Source organism: Narcine bancroftii, chromosome 14 (genome assembly GCF_036971445.1).
Source record: "Narcine bancroftii isolate sNarBan1 chromosome 14, sNarBan1.hap1, whole genome shotgun sequence".
Lineage (NCBI taxonomy): Eukaryota > Metazoa > Chordata > Chondrichthyes > Torpediniformes > Narcinidae > Narcine > Narcine bancroftii.
In genome coordinates, this window is record NC_091482.1 from 65,829,732 (window position 1) to 65,849,695 (window position 19,964).

General features: G+C 37.7%; 1 protein-coding gene across 15 annotated transcripts in view; it reads left to right on the forward strand.

Annotated features, from left to right (window-relative positions):
• Positions 1-19,964, forward strand: part of LOC138749768 (D-glucuronyl C5-epimerase-like) — a 75,313-nt gene that overhangs the window by 16,970 nt on the left and 38,379 nt on the right. For 7 of the 15 annotated variants that reach the window (XM_069911597.1, XM_069911595.1, XM_069911594.1 and 4 more), the window contains 2 exons: positions 10,785-10,973; positions 12,712-12,787. The exons of 5 other annotated variants lie outside the window; for them this stretch is intronic. The gene's annotated coding sequence lies outside the window, so the exon portion shown is untranslated. Of the gene's footprint in view, positions 1-10,784; positions 10,974-12,654; positions 12,788-19,964 lie in introns of all 15 variants that reach the window. 3 more of the 15 variants (XM_069911593.1, XM_069911601.1, XM_069911592.1) reach the window with 2 other exon arrangements.

Sequence of the window (19,964 nt, forward strand, 5' to 3'; positions counted from 1 at the left end):
GTGGTGACCATTTGCAGTGGACCAATGAGGGATTCTGTGATTGAAGATACACACAAGCAATGGGCTATTGGAGACTCGAGGCGAGGAACCCACGCTTCTGCTGACTGTGGCAAAGGGATTCACACCAGGCAGAGACTGGCTAAAGGGGCAGCAGGTATCGGAACGGGGATGTGAGAGGATGCCAAGTGCACTGAAGGGTCCTGATTGTGTCAAAGGTTTGGATCTGGAGCTCGAGCTGCTGATGGTTTGGACTGGACTCTGTTTGGCTAGTGCTGGAGGTGAATCCATGGACACGGTGACACTGAGGGGACACTCTTTTGCTTCTTTTTCAATGACTAAGAGGTACTTCAGGCAATTTGTTCCATTGGCAAATCTATCTGCTTTATGGTAGACAAAAGTGAATTTAATGTAATATTGCACTTTTTTAATTACATGACAATAAATTGAATGGACTTTTCTCATCCTCTCTTGAATAATCTTGAAGCATTTACATGAGCAAAATGATATGAAAGATCATTGCCACGTAGAATAAGCAGATGCCCTTAAATTCTAACTTGATGCAACCACCAAGGTATAATCATCAATAGTATAAATTAATTTACCCTAATGTGCCCTGAGACAGAAGAAATTATAAATTTTAAAGAATAGATCTATTCACAGTAGCAGTTATTTTTGGGCTGGGTGGGTGAATGATTATTTCAATTGTGCAATCAGATCTTTAGGTGGACCTCAAGTACTATAGTTAATAGCTGGAGTAATTAATGGAGATTCAAAAGGTCGGAAGCTGTTTTTTTTTGAGTCTAGAGGTTCTGGACTTCAGGTTGCATTGAGAAGAAATCCACGACTGGGGTATTTTGATGTTGTCTTCTTGAGGTAATAGCTCACATATTGATAATGAGTTTATTGTCATACACATTGTACCATGAATATGCATTGAGTTGAAGATGGCGGGTTCGAGTCTGATTTTTTTTTGGGGAGGGGGTGTAATGTTCTTATCGTGGTCTTCCTTGCTGGTATTTCTAAATACTTTGCTTCTGTAAGATTACGTGATCTGCTCCCTTTTTTGTTCTTGTCTGCTTCAGCAAGTTACTTTAATGTGATAACTGCCTGCTATTTTTGTATCTCTCATATGATTTATTAATGTGCTTTTATGCATTCCTTGAATGTTTATGGCAAACTCTGAGATGTACTGATTACTTAATTTAGCTTGGATAAATCATTTCTATTGCATGGTATTATATAATTGCCATTTTCCAATTTAATTCTGTCTGTAATGTACATTAGATGCATATTTTTAAAGAAACTGCATTGTTTTTCTCCATGTGCTCTGGTTTCCTTCCACAGAAGTGCTATTTAAGTTAATTGGCTTCTGTAAATTACCTCTTAGACATTAATGGTTGATAAAATCAGAAGAGTTGATGGGCACATGGGAAAATAAGTTGCAGAGGTCCAGGGAAGAAAGGAGAGGAGTATTGGGACTCTGGGAGTAAGTCCTGCTCACCACAATATAGAAAAAATGTGATTGCACTGGCCAAGATGTTGCCTGGCTTGGAACAGTTAGTTAAATGATAAGATGAGCTGGGTTTGTTTTCCCAGGGATGGAGGTGGCCAAGGAGTGACCCAATTGACATGTACAGTAAGAGGATTGGTAATAAGAACCTTTCCCCTTGGTGGGTTGTCTAAAACAAGAGGGCATAAGAATAAGGTGATAGGGAGACAGTTTAGAGAACATGAGAGGAATATTTTTTTCATGCAGTGATTGGAATCTGGAAGATGTTGCCTAAGGAGATGAGCAATCTCACAATATTTAAGAAGCATCTGGACAAGCAGTTAAATTGCCAATATGTAGAAGGCTTCACACTGAACATGGGTGAATAAGACTAGTTTTGGTAAGAACGAAGGTTGGCATGGACGTAGTGAGCCAATATGTCAGTTTCTGTGATGTATAACTCTGACTCCATCAGGAAAGAGCTCTAGGTTCCACAGGACTTCCATCACCAGGTTCAGGAACAACTGATACCCCTCTACCATCAGACTCCTCAATCCGAGACTCATTTCAGGTCTCTTACTTTTGCACTTTATTGGGTTTTTTTCTCTGCATAGTGCACATTTAGTTGGTTTACATTTCTTTCTTTATTTACATGTGTGCATTGAGTACAGTCTTTGCAGGAAAAAGAATCTCAGGGTTGTCTGTACTCCAACAAAAAATCTGAATCTAAGCTGCTCATTTTTGATGCTGAACGAAACACAAAAAGCTGCAGATGGTGTGATTGTAGTAAACAAGTCGAAATGCTGGAGGAACTAAGCTGGTCTTTTCAGCATCAATAGGAGACAAAGATTTATTGGCGATGTTTCGGGCCTGAACCCTTCAAGGAAATTTCAAAAAAATCTGTAGGATATCAGAAAGTCTCAGAGTTCAAACAATGGGGGAGGAATCCAGACCAACAAAAAGTGTTAATTGGATATGATAAGGGACTAGGTGAGAATTGATCATGTCTGTGCAAAAGGAGAGATGACAGGAAAGAAGGGAGTGGGGGGGAGGTTATTGAAAGCAATAGCAGTTGATAGCAATGCTCTCTGGCTGGAGGGTGCACAGTTTGAAGACGAGGAGTTGTTCCTCCAATATGTGGGTGGTCTCAGACTGGTAGCACATGTTGGAAAGGGAATGGGATGGAGCATTTGAAATGGGTGGCCATTAGGAGATCCATGCTATTGTGGCGGACAGCGGAGGTGCTCAACAAAGTGATCTCAGTCTGCATCCAGTCTCTCCAATGCAGCAGAGACCACAGCGGGAGGAACAGATGCAGTAGATGACCCTGCAGATTCACAAGTGAAATATTATTTCACTTGGAAGGACTGTTTGGGGCCCAAAATGGTGCTGAGGGAGGCAGTGTGGGTGTGATGGCGGAGCAGGTGGTGCTCCAGTATACAGTACAATCTGAGAACAGTTTAGCATATAGGGTAGTATAAAAGGATAGATAAATACTATAAACAAGAAGGTGAGTAATATTTCTTGGTGTGTTATCGAGTTTGGTGCTTATATCAGGAAACAATGCAGGTGAATAGAATTATGAGCAAATCAAAGCACAATGGTTGAGTTAGGGCAATTTGAATAGCTTGGTCTTGGATTTTTTGAATAGCTTGGTCTTGGATTTTTTGAATAGCTTGGTCTTGGATTTTTGATAGGTAACAGATAGGAAGCAATGAAAGTGGGGTGATCTTGATTTGTTATATTACTGAGCTAATGTAAAGAGATTTCTGATTTAAAAAAAATACTTATGGCCTTTCTTATAGGATATGGTAATAGCATTAAGGCTCTGCATTGCAGCAAAGAGAGTGCCATAAAATGCTAGAGGGCTATATTTGAAAATGCTTTCATAAGTGTATTTTGAATATTTCTTGTAGCATGCATTTATCTTCATAAAAGCCAACTTGATTCCCCTGTTTTTTTTTTAGTATTTTTTAAAACCAAACCTTTGTATGAAATGAAATTAGATTTGGAATCATAGAGCCATGTAGCTCACTCATGCCGACAAGTTGGCATTCTCGAGTAGTAGTCTTTGCTTACATTTGGCCCATATCTTTGTTCTAATTCCCTCCTAAAAGTCTTCTGAATGTAGAAACAGCTTCTATAGCTTCCTCTGACAGGTCCTTCTAGCTATGGATTACCCTCTGAGTGAAAAGTTGCCCTTTGGTTCCTCTTCCATCATAAACCTATGCCCTCTAATCCTAGGTTTGTCTTACCTGGGAAAAAGACTGCTTAGCATTCACTTTTATTTATGCCCATCTTGATTTTGTATAGCTAGGTACAAGAACTCCTCAGTCTCCTATACTCCAGGGATTGAAGACCCCATGCCCTCAAGTCCCAGTTACTACCTAGTGTATCCTTTCTGCACCCTTTCCAGAACCTAATGATATTTTCCTATAGCTGGGCAACCAGAGCTGCACACAGTAGTTCAAGTGTGGAATCACCAATGCCTTCACAGTTCAGTATTTATTAAACAAGTCCTGCCAAAGTGCACCACTTACCCTGTCCGAGTTCAATTCTATTTTGCCATTCTTTAGCCCACCTTCCCAAATGATCTCAATCCCATTGTAAATTTAAATGTCCCTCCTCGCTCTCCACTGCACCACCGATAGTCATGTTCTCTGCAAATGTATAGACCATATTAACTATATTTTGGATAGTATCTGAAATAATTATAGTTTGATCCGATATAATATTAATCCCAAGAACTATCTGTATTTAAAAAAAACAATACAGGTTGAGTACCCCTTATCCGAAATGCTCCAAAATTCAAAATCTTTTGAGCACCAACATGACGCTACAAGTGGAAAATTCCACACCTGACCTCACTTGCTCATCTGGGGCTCTGATGCTCTGTTGGCGCCAGTTTGTTACCATCCTCACCGCCAGATCTATGTGCATTGTTCATGGTGATGACTCCGGAGGAAACATTTAAAAAAAAATTCCTCTAGTATTTGGTGTTGGATTTATCTTCTTTTGTAAGCAGAGATCGTGTTTTTTTGGTAAGTACAAAACATTATTTTCATGTGAAGTCTGAAATTCATCTCCACCTAAAATGCCCTGTTTGCTTGTAACATGACCAGCAATTATTGCATTGGGGGAAAAAAAACTAATGTATACTGTAACCTTTTGATCAAAGCACAGCATCGTAGGTGGAGACTGAAAGCCTGCCATTGTTTGTTGTTGTTGTTTAACGGCTGATACAGGTTTTCTGCTGATGCTACTTAGTTACCCTAAACACATTATTCCACAAAAATACAAAATCTGAATCACTTCTGGTCCCATGCATTTTGGATAAGGGGTACTCGACCTGTAGTGGGAAACTCAATATATTTTGTATGTTCCTACATGTTCTGTTGCCCATTTAATACGTGTTTTATTTATTTTTATTCACATTGTTCACAATGTCAGGTGGTTACATAAAACAAGAGGGCGTGTAAACCTTATATGTATATTGTAAGTGGCAGAAATGTTGCATTGTTTGGTACTGTTGGTGTTGAGAGATTTTTCCACAAACATTTTGCAGGGATGGACTAATCTAGGATTACAGCTAATGGCTCCATCTCATGGAAAAATTAAGAATAACAGAATATTTAGCGGCCACAAGATATTTACCATGTTGCAAGCTCTAAGAAGATTAAAAAAAATATGCAGCATTTTAAATAATAAAACTATAAAACTAAAATTAGTTTTTATTAAAAAAATTTGCATTCTTCATTTTTAAATCCTGCAATAATATCCATCCCTTTTAGTCTGGACGTCAACTGAGTTGTGTCCTGTCCTGTGACTTTTCCAGAATTAATTCCTAATACTTTACAGACTTGTGCTACACTGCGGGTGGAAAGATTTTAAATAGGCATTTTAATAGACACAAAAAAATCATTACTGCAATTTGACCCTATGGTCCTTCTACACTTGCTAGCTTTATGTACCTCCTCGGTCCACAAGCCCTGCAGAGGATTGTAAAATCAACAGAAAAAATCATTGAGGGGGCTCTCTTCCTACAATGAAGGACATTTACCACACTCGATGCAGGCAAAAGGCAATAAACATTTTGAAGGACCCCACACACCCCTCAAGTAAGCTATTCTATCTTCTGCCATCTGGTAGGAGGTATGGCAGCACTCGAGCCCTTGCCTCCAGATTGGACAACAGCTTTTCCCATCAAGCCATCAAACTCCTGAACTCCCAGAACATTTGGAGATAGGGTACTGTGGGCTGTTACTGTATGTCTCAATATTTTAATGTGTTTAACTTCTAACGTATTATGTAAATATGCTCCATGGTCCTGGAGAAATGTTATCTTGTTTTTACCGTGCGAGCATGGTATGAATAAAGGTGACTTGACTTGACATAGGAGCAGAAATGGGCTATTCAGACCATCGAGTCTGCTCCATTTAATCATGAGCTGATCCATTTTCCCACTCAACCCCACTGCACGGTTTTCTCCCTATATATAACCTTTTTGATGCCCTGGTTAATCAAGAACCTATTAATCTCTGCCTTAAATACACCCAATGTCATGGTCTCCGTAACTGCCTGTTGGCTGAAGAAATTGCCTCTTTTCTAAGTGGACACTCTTTAATCTTAAAGATGTGCCCTCTTGTCCTAGGTTCTCCCACCTTTCTACATCCATGCCTTTCGACATTTGAAATATTTCAATGAGATCCCTCCTTCATTCTCCTATATTCCAATGAATACAGGCCAATACAGGATCATGATGATCCTTTCATTCCTGGAATCATCCTAGTAAACCTCCTTTAAACCCTCTCCAATGTCAGCAGATCCCTTTCTTAAATAAAGAGCCCAATACTCCAAGTGACGTCTCACCAGCATCAACATCACGTCACTGTTTCATCAGGCAGAGATTTGGTTACAGAAAGGGAAACTACAAGGAAGTCTGCTTGTGATCTGTTATTTCAAGCACAGGGTACTAGGACCAAACATGCATTTAGCTGCTTAATCAGTGATATTCCTTGCATTTTATTAGGTAAAAGGTTGGATACTTGTTGATAATTGGACAAAAGCTCAAATCAGCTTTAATATGTGTAATTGGAGTACTTCATTATTTAGTGTGAATTTTATTTTCAATTATATTGGCAGTATGGGAGATTAATTTTATTGCAATGGTTAGTAATGGATTTGGCTAAGAAAATTGAGAATTATCTAAACACTTTGAGGTTCCAAAATCTGAATTGTAATGTTTATGGACATTTAAAGACATGCAAAGCTGCATTCTTTACTCTGAGCTCCAACAAACATAGTGCATTTTCCCAGTAATACCTGCTTTCTTCATTATGAACATCCAAAATTGTGGCTTCCCAAAGTAGGGGTAGAATAAGGGAGGAAAAAAAATCTATGTATAAATGCCTCAGTGCCAACTGTTCCTGGTTTAATGTTGGCTTTTGCACTGTTTGGGAAATTTCCATGTTCTCTTTGTGGCCATGTCAATTTCTCCTGTTTGCTGCAATTTTCTGCCATATTTTGTAGACTTGCAGATTCTTGGGTTAATTGGCCATGGTAAATTGCCCCTGTTGCTCAATTGAGTGGTAAAATCTGAAGGGAGTTGATGGGGGGGGGGGGTGGGGAATTAAAAAAAATACTTTTGGCATATACTGATATTGGTGGCCAATTTCACTGGACAACATTTTTTTTCCAAAAGGTTTGCTTCCTGATAACAAATTGGAGGCTTTGATATAAAACCTCAAGCTGAACACAAAGATAGTTTCAGATCCACTGTATCACGTAGGAAGTTGGAGATGCATTAAATGAATGTTTATTGAGTTTGGCATGTTTAATCGAATAATGATCTGGCCACATTGCGTTAGTTCAACTGACCTAAAAATGTTTTGGCACAGATTTTCCTTTATTTGCCTTGGTTTTCCACAGTTTTAAACTTGTAATCAAACAGTTCATATGTAATGAAAGTGCACATTCCATTTTTAGTCAAGGTTATTTGTATACATTTTGGTTTGACCATGTTGAAATTACAGCACTTTTTATACATAGTTCCCCTATTTCAGGGCACCATAATGTTTGGGACACTTGGTGTCACAGGTGTTTGTGAGTACTCAGGAATGTTTAATTGCTGTATTGGGGTTGGTATAAGAGAGCTGGGCTTTCTTCTAAGCTTTTGATCACCTTTGGAGTTTGTAGTTGCCATTTTTCAACATGAGGACCACAGTTGTACCAATGAAAGTCAAAGAAGCCATTAGGAGGATGAAAAACAAGAATAAAACAGTGAAAAGACATCGCCCAAACCTTATGATTAACAAATTCAACAGTTTGGAACATCATTAATAAGAAAGAGTGCACTGGTGAGTTCAGTAATCACAAAGGGACTGGATTTCCAAGGAAGATCTCCAATGCAGATGACAGATCAGAAACACTCTTCAGGAGGCAGATGTGGATATGTCATTGACTTCTATCCACAGAAGACTTCATGGGGGGGGATAAACTACAGAGACTACGCTGTTCTCTTCTTCCTACACTAATGTAGCATTTAAACATACCAAATGCTCACAAACGTCGGTGAAGCTAAAGGTTCAAACATTACCGTGCCCTGATATGAGGGGACTATGCATAAAAAGTGCTGTCATTTCAACATGGTCAAATCAAAATGTATATAAATAACCTTGAATAAAGTCTGGAATATGCACTTTAATCACATGTAATTTGTTTCATTACAAATTTAAAACTGTGGAGTACAGGTTCAAATAAAGGAAAAAAGTGTCTTTGTCCCAAACATAGAGGGCACTGTATGTTTATAAAAAACAATGAAATAAGGGCAGTTTAAGAGTTGATTACAACCAATGAGGAGAGAGAAAAAAACAGATCTTGATTACAGAGGAATGATCTGCAGTGGATCCTGCAAGTTGTAGAATTTAATGGTGGTGGGGAAACCATTTTACAGAACATTGATGTTCAGTCTGCAGGGATGACCCTGATCTTCCTGCTGCTTGTCACTTTAATTCTCCACCCCATTCTCTATTTGCATGTGGCAAGAAAGACTAGCATCTTGTTGCATGATGTAGCCTTCACTTCTCAATTTCATTGTGAACACATTTGGGTGATTTCTTGAAACAACTGGTTCAATACATTGTCCTGGGAAGTAGGTTGAGGTTGGGGAACATTGAATGGATAGCTCTGATGAAGAATAATGGCTTCAATCTCTAAGTTGGAGTATGTTTAGTGTGATGAATTATGTTATGTTTTATATTGTATATAGATAGGCTTTAAAAGAGATAGACTGTGGGGTTTTTAGTTAGGTCATACACACACAAACACTTCAAATCAGATCTCATTTAAAATGCCAGAGCTCTGCTCAAGCCAGACTCAGTGCTTTTGCAAAAACTTTGAAGGATGCCTATAAGGACTTCACAAGTAGGTGTTAATTGGACATGCTGTTGAGTAATTGATTATTGTTTTGGAAGCAACAGATGAACGGACTCGAAGATTAGGCCCCGTGCCGCAGTCTGTCTGAATGCAGTTTGCTGTTTTAGAAAGTTGCATGGTTTTGCAAGCAGAAAGAGAAAAACAGTTTTTTTCTCTGAGTGAGCGAGAGAGAATTCATTTCTACAGTTCAGCAGCAGCAGCTGGAACTGGAACAGGACAAGCTGGCAAGCTTGTGGAAAAACCCTATTTTGAAGAATGGTTGTGAGTTCTTAGTTCAGCCTGTTCAAAGCCCTTGTGGTCCATACAAGAGGAGATGGCTGGCTGTATAATGTTTCACTTGAAATAAGGGATATAGAAAAGGAACTCTGTGGTGACCTGAGAGAAAGAAGTTATCATCTGGAAAACCCTGATGGGGTAAGTTTCTTCAGCAAGATACTGTAGTGGCTGATCAGAAGGAATCAGTTTGTGTCCAACAAACAACAAATCTCTTTCTGAAAACCTACAAGAACCTTCCTGAGCGATAACCATTTACCTTTCAAGCACCAAAGTTTGGTGAAATTTATTAATGTTAAATTCTGTGCACAGTGTAAAAATTACCTGATAGCGGTGAACTTGAAGGAGTGAGAAGTGAGATTGGACTGTGAATCAGAAGTTCTCTGAACTTGCATTACATACACATGAGCTTAGAATTAGAAGGGGGTTAAGTTAATGGAAATAAGTTAAAGTTTGATCCTGTTTTTTAAAGAAAATAAGAAGTAGCTTTTATTGAAGTGAATTTTTATTGTTGCTGGGTTTTGGGGGTCTCCTGGGCTCGTAACAGTAGCACTTTAATGATTTGGTGGAGGAGTCAAAAGAGCTGGCATGATAAAGTTGGATCTAATTTTAAAATTGTTATTTAATGTTAAAATTTATGCTATATTTTTGAATAATGTTCCTGAATCACAGTATAAGGGTAAAAATTGTATAGGCTTTAAAATCCATCTCTAGGCGTACCAGATGTAACTGGATTAGTTTTGAAAGAGAAGCTCTTGCTTGTTTGTATTGGTGATGACTCTCTGGTTAAGGTATGTGAGGTTTAGTTGTACGTTTATAATTGAATTTCCCATTTCAATATCCTTATGCAGGGTAGTTGCATTTAGTACGAGGCACTTGAATGGTATCCAGTTTTAAAATTTTGTGTAAGGCGGTTTGTTGTGAATTATAGAAAAGAACAGGTCCAAAGAATTAATAGAGTTTTGTGGTGTTAATATTTAGGTAAATGTTAAGCTATATTTCCTATAAATATGTCTTGGGTAATGTAGTGGGTTTGGAACAGGGTTACACGCATCCATACTAATGAGGTAATCTTTTGGAGTCATGATGTCTGCAAGCCAGAGTTATGAAGGTCACATGGTTTCCAAGAAACTGGAGTTGGCAACTGTTAAAGATTCCAGTAAATGGCCATAAGGTTTCCAGGAATTTGAATGATCTCATTAATGATGTAATGTCACATGATGTTAGAGAACTATATACTGAAGGCAGAAGAAGACAGGCTCTTAATTACTTTCAAAATTTGTAAGATTAACTAGTTTTTGGTTTTTGAATCCACTGTTTACCCTTTTTATTAGTAGTGGAATGTTTGCATTAGTCAGTAGCCTCTGAAGGGAGGGGGTTGAATTAGATATTTAGTATTTTTCTTTTTATCTTTTTAACGTACCATAGGTTTCAGTACTATTTGTATTGCTGTACAAGATTTGTTAATACTTTATTTTATTGTTATGTATCTCTGGAAGATTTATTTCATAAAACTAATAAAAATATTGAAAAAGACTGAGAAACACAACCTCCTAGAAAGACAGAACTTGTATTATCTTTATTATAGGAGATACACAACATCAGTGGCTTTTAAATATGTAAGACCACTTCTGACGACTATTTTAAGAAAAGAGAGGCAGCCTCATGTGTCCAGATGGTCACTCTTGTTTAAGAAATAACTCGTTGTGAAGATCACAGTTCTGCAACCATAACAAGAAAGGAGGAAACTTGTGAAAGACAGCTCATCAAGAGACTTGTGAGTTTAAAGAGATCTGAAATATAATGTTTAAAAATGCTTCATAATTACTTCTGAACTGCAATTTAAAAGGATCCTGAAGTCAACAAGATATTTGAAACTGGACTTTAAAATTGACTTTTTCAGAATCAAGCTTAAATTGTAATGGTCTTGGACTTTCAGTCACACACACTCAGTCACACATATTTGTGCATGGTGGGTTCAAATTTAGACAAGTTTAGAGATAAGTAAGAAATGTTATGTTATTAATAGTTTAATAAAAAGTATTATTTTGAATTTACCATTGTCTGGTGAATCTTCCATTGCTGTACCTTTGTTAAGACCTTGGCCTCCCAGGCTGGAGTGGCGACCTCGGGCTCGACAATCGTAGACTGTCTGTGTGGGTTATAGTGATGCCTGGCAGTAGGGAGTTGTTGGGGAGTGGCAGCACCGGCAGTGGGCAGGTGCTTTGGGTCGTTTTATATGCCGAGTCTACATCAAGCCTTTTTTGAGTTGAATTTTAGGTTTTAAAAATATATCTGGCGTATGTATAATTCGACACCCCCATCTCCCCCCCTCCCCCCATTTTTGAGTGATTTTTTTTAGGGTTTCGTGACTTATATGCTGACATATATGGTATTTGTTCCTTTTTTCATTTTTTCTGACCTGATAACTTTATACAAAATTACTGGCTCAACTCCAATAATGACAGTCATTGCAGGTTTGTAACATTATTTGGTAGCATTTTTAATTTATTATGCTACCATAGTAAATGATATAATTGGATGAGTGCAGTAGTGCCAGTGTTCATTTTCACCCATCATTAGTCTTGATGGAAATCTATGATATTAGAAAGTCAATTCCATTAACCACCTCTATAATTTAGTCTTGTGTATCCAATATACAGTGGCCTATGTGGTTGCATGCTGTATTAGAGAACATGGGAATCTGTCTGTTTTCTGGATTACTAGCTATAATCAAATAAATCGGCAGACATGCTAGAGATTGCAAATCTGACAGGTTGGTCATGCAACTGCATTTATAAAATGATTTATTTTGCAGTGGCAATCTCTGATCTGTATGCATTGATGTTTAATGCCATTTAACAAGAATTCTGGTTATTATAGGACACATCATATTGGAATGCTTCCATCAGAAATATTTTCTGCTTCTATTTTTTCATTGAATTGCAAGACCTGGAAACCAGAAGATGCAGAAATAATTGCATTTTTTCAAATCATTAAATTGTCATGACATTTCCTAACTTACCTCTATATTAGGCTCCGATTTGTTTAAAGCTTCAGTTTTACTTTTGTAACTTTATTAATCCTGTAACCTCAATACTCTTAATCTAGTCTCTCATATGCCCCCATCATGGTGTCTTTTACCTTTCTGTAACCAAAATTAGAATAGCAGTAAGTGGTCATAAATATTGCCTTGCAGAACTCAAATTATTAATGATCTTGGGCACAAGTTGTAAAGATGTGGCAACAACTAATGCCCAAGGAATTTGAAGGGAAACTCATTTCACACTTCACAGGCTTAAATATTTTGAATGCAAGAAATATTTATTTAAAAGAATTCTTTATTTGGATTTTATGCTATTGTTGGGAAATTTTAGTTTAAAAAAAATAACTTTGCTCATTCTAGCACCAAAATTAGTATGTTACTCAATTTGTGTGGGTTTTTTTTGTTATTCCAGTGTTCTCTTGTAGGTCAGAATATTAAACAAGGTTCATATATTCTTTTTCTACAATAGAGGATGCATTTTGCATGAGGAATTCCCTTTAGTGCTTAACTTTTTATGGAGTTCTCCAATTGCTAAAGTGAAAAAGGTGAGTTCATATTTTCTTTCGATTCTGAAATAGAGTTTATCCAAAAAGAAGAATATATTTGTAAATACCCTTCATGACTTGAATACACTGGGAGCAGGTGGAAATGGAACACCATGCAATATGAAGGAAACAGATGTTTCTAGATTGTATAGACTAGTACAATTCTATTCTTGGTTAACAGGTGTACATTGTTAGTTAAATCTCATTTCTACAGAAATTAAGTAGTCATAAAACAATATTGATCCCTAAAGGGAAGGAACTTGATGTGTGGAGAAAATACTTTTTGGTGAAATATTGAAAGATATGGTTAAAAATGATCTCAAACAGTGGAAGATTGAGTTAACACACAATAGACTTTGCAGGTGTGGTTATGTCAATTCATTTACATTGGAGCAAAGATGAGAATGTGAACATGAAGACTTCAAGTTTTAAATCTTTAGGAGCTGGAAGAATTGAAAGGATGGATGTATCCCAAAGCATGTACTGTGACAGTTAAGGTTAGTCAAAGATGAGAAAGCATTTTGTAAAAATTGGGAAAATGAAGAGAAGCTGAGGACGAATGCAAAAACTGGAAATTAAAGTAAGTCATTAAATATACAGTAGTTTATGTGGTAGTTAATGTTACACTTTAAAAAAAAATTAAAATCTAGAGAAGCTCATTTCTGCTGTTTTCACATGTGCTGTTCAACTTTGTTTTTGGATTTCCTCCTCTTCATTTACAATATTATTAATGTGGTTTTTAAAATTTTGACCATCGTTTTCAATGAAAATGACTCCGTGTTTTAAATTCTCTCCATTCTATAACTCCTGTTTTATTAGTTCCCTGATCTCATCCATTTAAAGCTCAACATTTTCTGATCTACTAGTTCTGCCTTTTTGAATGTGTGTTGTATCTTGGTGTTTTCATCTTTGTCAGCCTACATACGTGCATTTTTTTTTTTTTTGCTGCTTTCACTTTCTCAATCGAAACTGCTGTCAGAGAGCAGCAGCGATCATCAAGGATCCACACCACCCAGCACCCGCTCTGTTCTCGCTGCTGCCATCAGGAAAGAGGTCTCGGTGCCACAAGACTCACACCACCAGGTTCAGGAACAGCTGCTCCCCCTCCACCATTAGACTCCTCAACAACAAACTCAATCAGGGACTCATTGAAGGGCTCTTACTTGTGGACTTCATTGATTTTTCTTTTTGTTCTCTCTGTATTGCACCGTCAGTTGTTTACATTTCTTTAATTGATTGCATGTATACATTGTGTACAGTTTTTTTAAGGTGGTAATTCTGCATAGCACGCAGGCAGAATTGTATGTGATGTCATGTATGTACTCTGGTAATAAATATGAATCTTTGCCTCCCAAAACTCTATGCAATGTTATCTGCTCTTTTAGTTCAGAAGTATTCTTGCCTTCTAGTTAGCTACTGATGGTTCATCCTTGCAGACTTTCTTCCTCACCAGAATATATTACTTTGAGATTAATGAAATGTAGACTTAAATGTCTGTCACTATTGATCTACTATCTTATTATGCCATCTATTTTCACAGTCTATTTTTAACTTGCCCTGTCCTCACACCACGATAATTGCCTTTCATTTAAGTTTATGGCACTTATTTCTGACCCAAGTTTCACATCTTCAAACTGAAATTCTGCCATGCTTTAATTGTTCTTTCCTGACGATCCTTTATTACAAGATTTTAATTATTCTTGTCCTATTACACTGTACAGGGTCTAAAGTAGACTACTTCCTGATTGATTGCTCAATGCATAGGTATACCCTACTTTACGAATATTCACTTTTACAAAGAAACCTGTGTTCACTTTTACAAAGGAATTTTTGCTTTTTCAAAAAGACCTCCAGTCGAGCTGTCAACACGCAGCCAGTGGGGCGGTCACTGGGCAGCCGGTGGGGCGGTCACTGGGCAGCCGGTGGGGCGGTCACTGGGCAGCCGGTGGGGCGGTCACTGGGCAGCCGGTGGGGCGGTCACTGGGCAGCCGGTGGGGCGGTCACTGGGCAGCCGGTGGGGCGGTCACTGGGCAGCCGGTGGGGCGGTCACTGGGCAGCCGGTGGGGCGGTCACTGGGCAGCCGGTGGGGCGGTCACTGGGCAGCCGGTGGGGCGGTCACTGGGCAGCCGGTGGGGCGGTCACTGGGCAGCCGGTGGGGCGGTCACTGGGCAGCCGGTGGGGCGGTCACTGGGCAGCCGGTGGGGCGGTCACTGGGCAGCCGGTGGGGCGGTCAAAACTCGCTGTTTTCTCGATTCTGGTAAGTGAAACTACATTGTACATACATCATTTATACTTTATATAGGCTGTGTATTTATCACATCATTCCTGTTTTTACTATATGTTAGTGTTATTTTAGGTTTTGTGTTATTTATTATGATTTGGCAGATTTTTTGGGGGTCTGGGAATACTAAAAATTTTCCCATAGAAATCAATGATAATCCCTTTTTCACTTTACGCCATTTTTGCTTACGAAAGGTTCCGAAGGAGTGCTCTAGTTTTGTAAAGCAGTGTGTATAGTGCCTGTATTTATCTAAGGAATCATTCCAAAGTCATTATTTTCAGTCTTATCCTTGCCAGTTTAATATGATGATTAAAATTGCTGACGATTATTGAGGTACCTTTCTTGCAAGTCACTTTTTTTTTACATACTCTATTCTCAAGGGACCAATATACCGCTCACACCGGTGACTTCTGAGCTCTTGTAATTTCTGCTCTTCTACAGTAATTGCATCTTTTATGAGCAAACCTATCCTACCTCTTCATTTCTGCCCATCTCTATAATATATCAGACATTGTTTTTTGAATATTTTTAAAATTTTCCATACATGTGATTAATAAATTTTCAAAGAGAAATAATGATTAAATTTAAAATTAGAATTATTACATGCTGGTTTTACCTCACCCTCCCCTCCCTTCCCTCCTTCCTTATACCCTCCTTCCTTATACCCCCCTCCCACTCACAAATTGTACAAAAAGAAAAAAATATAAATATGATATTTAGTCATGTAAAATACAGGAAAGAAAGAAAAATAGTTTCCTGGATTGCACAAAGGGTCGGCTTGCACACTGGGATCGCACACTATCTGTACAACCATTTTAGAATAGAAGATTCTTAGGAGGTCTTAGGAGGCCAGAAATAAATTTTATATATTTACCCCTAAACTTTGCATATACGGCTCCAAATTTATAAAAAGACAGCATATTTATTTCTTAAATTGAATGTAATTTTCTCCAAAGAAATACAACTTTGAATTTCTGCTTCTACCTCTCCATTCTTAAATATGCATCTTGTTTCCAAGTCACTGCAATAAATGTAACAAACTTCACTTGTTAGGAATTTAAATTAGGAAGCTTTAAACCTCCCGATTCATATTTCCACATTAATCTTTCTATAGAAACTCTTGACAGTTTACCTTTCCAAAGAAATTTCCTTGTATGTTTATTTAATTCTTGAAAAATATTTTGTGGTAAAAGTATTGGTAAGGTTTGAAAAAGATTGTATTTGTGGAAAAATATTCATCTTAATACAATTAACCCTTCCTATTAACATTATTGGCAGGTTCATCCATTAAAAAAAATCTTCAACTTTTTAAAGAAACATCGAGCAATTCAGTTTAAATTATTATCTATCCAGATCTCTAAATATTTACTAGTAATTGCCTCTTTTGGCCATTTAAGTTGACTATTTCTTCGACAAAGGCTATAGTCCTCTTGTGTAAGGGGCATAATTTTGCTTTTATTCCAATTTATTTTATAACTTGAAATCGTACTGTATTCTTCTAGATTTAAATGGAATTTCCATAAAGAAATCTCCAGTTTTGTCAGATATATTAAAATGTCATCTGCAAATAATCTAATTTTGTACTCTTTCTGACCGACCTTGAACCCTTTAATTTCCTCCACTAGTGTCTCCACAGCTAAAATGAACAGAACTAGAGATAAAGGACAGCCTTGTCTATCTCGCCAATTAAAATGGAGCAGACAGTTATACATTTGTTACTAATTTTACTTTAGGATTATTATATCATGCCTTGATCCACCTTATGAAAGTGTGACCAAACCCAAACATTCATAAATATTCAGTTCCAAGCCTTGGTCACCTGACAATCACGTCCCTGCAATGGCTTTCAATTTATGCCCATTTGCTTCTGTTTGTGGAGTATCACTTCCATCTTGTTATGGATTCGACCTACATCACAGAGCTTTTCATTTTAATAATTTTTCTTTGCTTTGACTCTGTTTGCAAGTGTATTCTTGTACCCTGCTCCTTGTACACAAATAATTATTGCTCTTGTCATTGGACTGTACTATTATCCTTGCTTTCCTCAATGCTCCCTCACCCTCATCTTCTATATCCATCTTGGCTTTCCTTCCTTCTCATTTAATCCCCTTGTTTTGCCACATCCATTCACACCGCTCTATTTCAAATCCTTTTCAACAGGCCTCAGCCATCTCATGAGTGAAATTTATCTTGAGTCAAGTTGGAGCTCTCATTAAATTTGGCCAAATATATCACTATAATCAAGGTTAATAATTTGATATTTGGGAAGAAGATTAATATTGGCAGGCAGGTGAATCTGGCTGTATGGATGCTGGCCACATGCTTGTAAATAATTCTAGTAAGCCAAGGTCAACAGTTGATCTCTAGCGATTGTGGTTTTTTAAAAAAAACCAGTTGCATTAGCTCAAAGTACACTCAGTTATTTTTTTTGTAGCAACCTTGTAGAGATATTGGTGACAAGCCCTGCACTTAATGTTTTTATTTTTACAGAATCGTTGCAGTTAACTTTAAAAAATGAAGACTGCCAGAGTTCAGCAAATTGTTTTTTCACTTGAGTAAAAGTTGTGTCAATCTGTATTAGATTAGAAGTGCATCCAACAATCAAATGAAGTTTTTGAGGTCTCTGGAGAAAATTGCTGCAGAGGTAGTGGGTTTCTTCACATCTGATACAGGAAAGGATTTTTGAAAGTTAAACTGGTTGAAAAGATCTCTGAATAATGTGTTTGATTAATATTAATATATGCACAAACTGAGAGATCTCATCTCACATGACCTTATACCTGATTTCTTTTGCTAATTTATTTCCATATGGTCCAACTGCTTTAATTCATTCTCTACTTGAATCTTGACAGTTTGATTAGCTTTCTTGGACCTTACTTCATTGGATTTCAAGTGCTTTGAGTTGCTGTGAGGCAAAAGCTGTTGAATGAATCTGTGGCTGGTGTAGATGTTGATCCACATTTACTTGATTTCTCCACTGCATTATTCCCTCAGTGCTGGTCAAGAAGCTCCAAACCCTAGGCCTCTGCACACACACACCCCCCCACCCCCCTCCCAACTGGATCCTTGACTTCCTCATCAGTGGACCACAATCAGAATGAATTGAAAACAATGTCTCCTTACTGACAGTCAACACAGGTGCACCTCAAAGATGCGTGCTTTGCCCACTGCTCTACTCACTATATACCCATGACTGAGAGGTCAGGTAAAATTCCAATGTTGTCTTCAAATATACTGATGCCATCACAGGCGTCATCAGGAATCACAAACGGCAATGAGGAAGCGTACAGGAGGGAGATAGTGTCAGGTCAACAACCTTGCACTCAAAAAATGTAAGGAAAACCAAGGAGATGACTGTGGGCTTCAGGAAGAAGTCAGGAGTACACGATCCAGTCCTCATTGAGGGCAAAATCATCGGCCTCAGGCTTATTTCCTGTGGCTTTCTGCAGTTTAATTTGCTCTGACAATTCCTCATGAAGTGAAAAAGGTGGTTGGCTGCTTTCAAATCTTGCCACAGTTGTTGTCTTGTAAAGTATTAATAAGCTTAAATTCTTCAGGCAACTCTAAAACACGAACCAAGTTTTTTAAATGTATAAATCTCAGCTGAATCTTCATGAAGTTGCTATCAGTAGTGGAGGGGGTCAAGAACTTAAAGTTCCTGGGTGTCAACATCTCCAAGGATCTGTCTTGGAGACGCAATCATGAGGAGAGGTTCCCAGCGGCTATACTTTGTGATGTGTTTTGAGGAGATTTGGTATCTCACCGAAGACTCTTGAAAACTTCTACAGATGTACTGTGGAGAGCATTCTGGCCAGTTGCATCACTGCTTGGTACCAAAGGGTGGTTAACTCTGCTTGTGACATCACAAGCACCAGACTTCACTCCATCTACAAGATGCAGAGTTTTAAGAAAGCAGCCTCTATTCTCAAGGACCCCCACCACCCAGGGTATGCCTTCTTCACTCTGCGGTGAAGGTACAGGAGTCTAAAGACGACCACTCAGGAGAACAAGGACAGCTTCTTCCCAGCTGCCATCAAATTCCCGAATGATCAGTGAACCAAAGACACCGCCTTCCTTTGACTTTTTGTGCACTATTTTTCTTTATTTTGTAAGGTGGTTTATGAATGTTTGCCCTGTGATGGTGCAAAAAAAAAGAATTTTGTGACTTGTTCATGACGATAAATTCTGATTCTGAGCCTTATGTCTATAAATAATACCATTGTATTTGATCTTCAAAATAATATCTTTATTAATTTACCCTCCTTCAACCAAATATTAGCTAACAAATTTCTCAAAGTCTCATCAAGATTTGTTCACCTTTTGTTAATATAAATGTGTACTTCTTTAGGTGCAAAATCTTTTCAACAGCTTTTTGTCTTTACTTCAATGTGGTATGTTATCTCCAATCTGTTTGTTTTCTCACCTACCTTAACTTATTTTTGCTCATTGACAGTGTCTTTAGTTAGCTCCACCCAACTCATTCCCTAAATAGGAAAGTCTCTGTTTCAAACAATCTAGCTCTTTTTGGTTGCAAGTTGCAGGTAGCTATTTATTAATTCTCTTCTTTCCTCCTTTTGTATTTCAAATCATTTTTTTAAAACTTTGTATGAAACGATTAATGTTATTTCTTGATTTCCAGATTAGTTATTAAACTAGTTAATAATTGATTAAACTGCTGCAAAAAAGAGAAACGACTCCTGCTTGATTTGTGCATTTCTAGCGCTGCTTCCAATGCATTTCTTCCCAATCTGCTTTAGTTTCTCTTGTTTTTACGACCAACAAGTAAACTATACATTTATCGTTAGTTGAACTGTGCCACAAGTGAAACATTTTTAAGTCAGATTTTAATTCTTCACACAATTGTTTGTCTTGTAAAGCATTTAATATGATTAAATT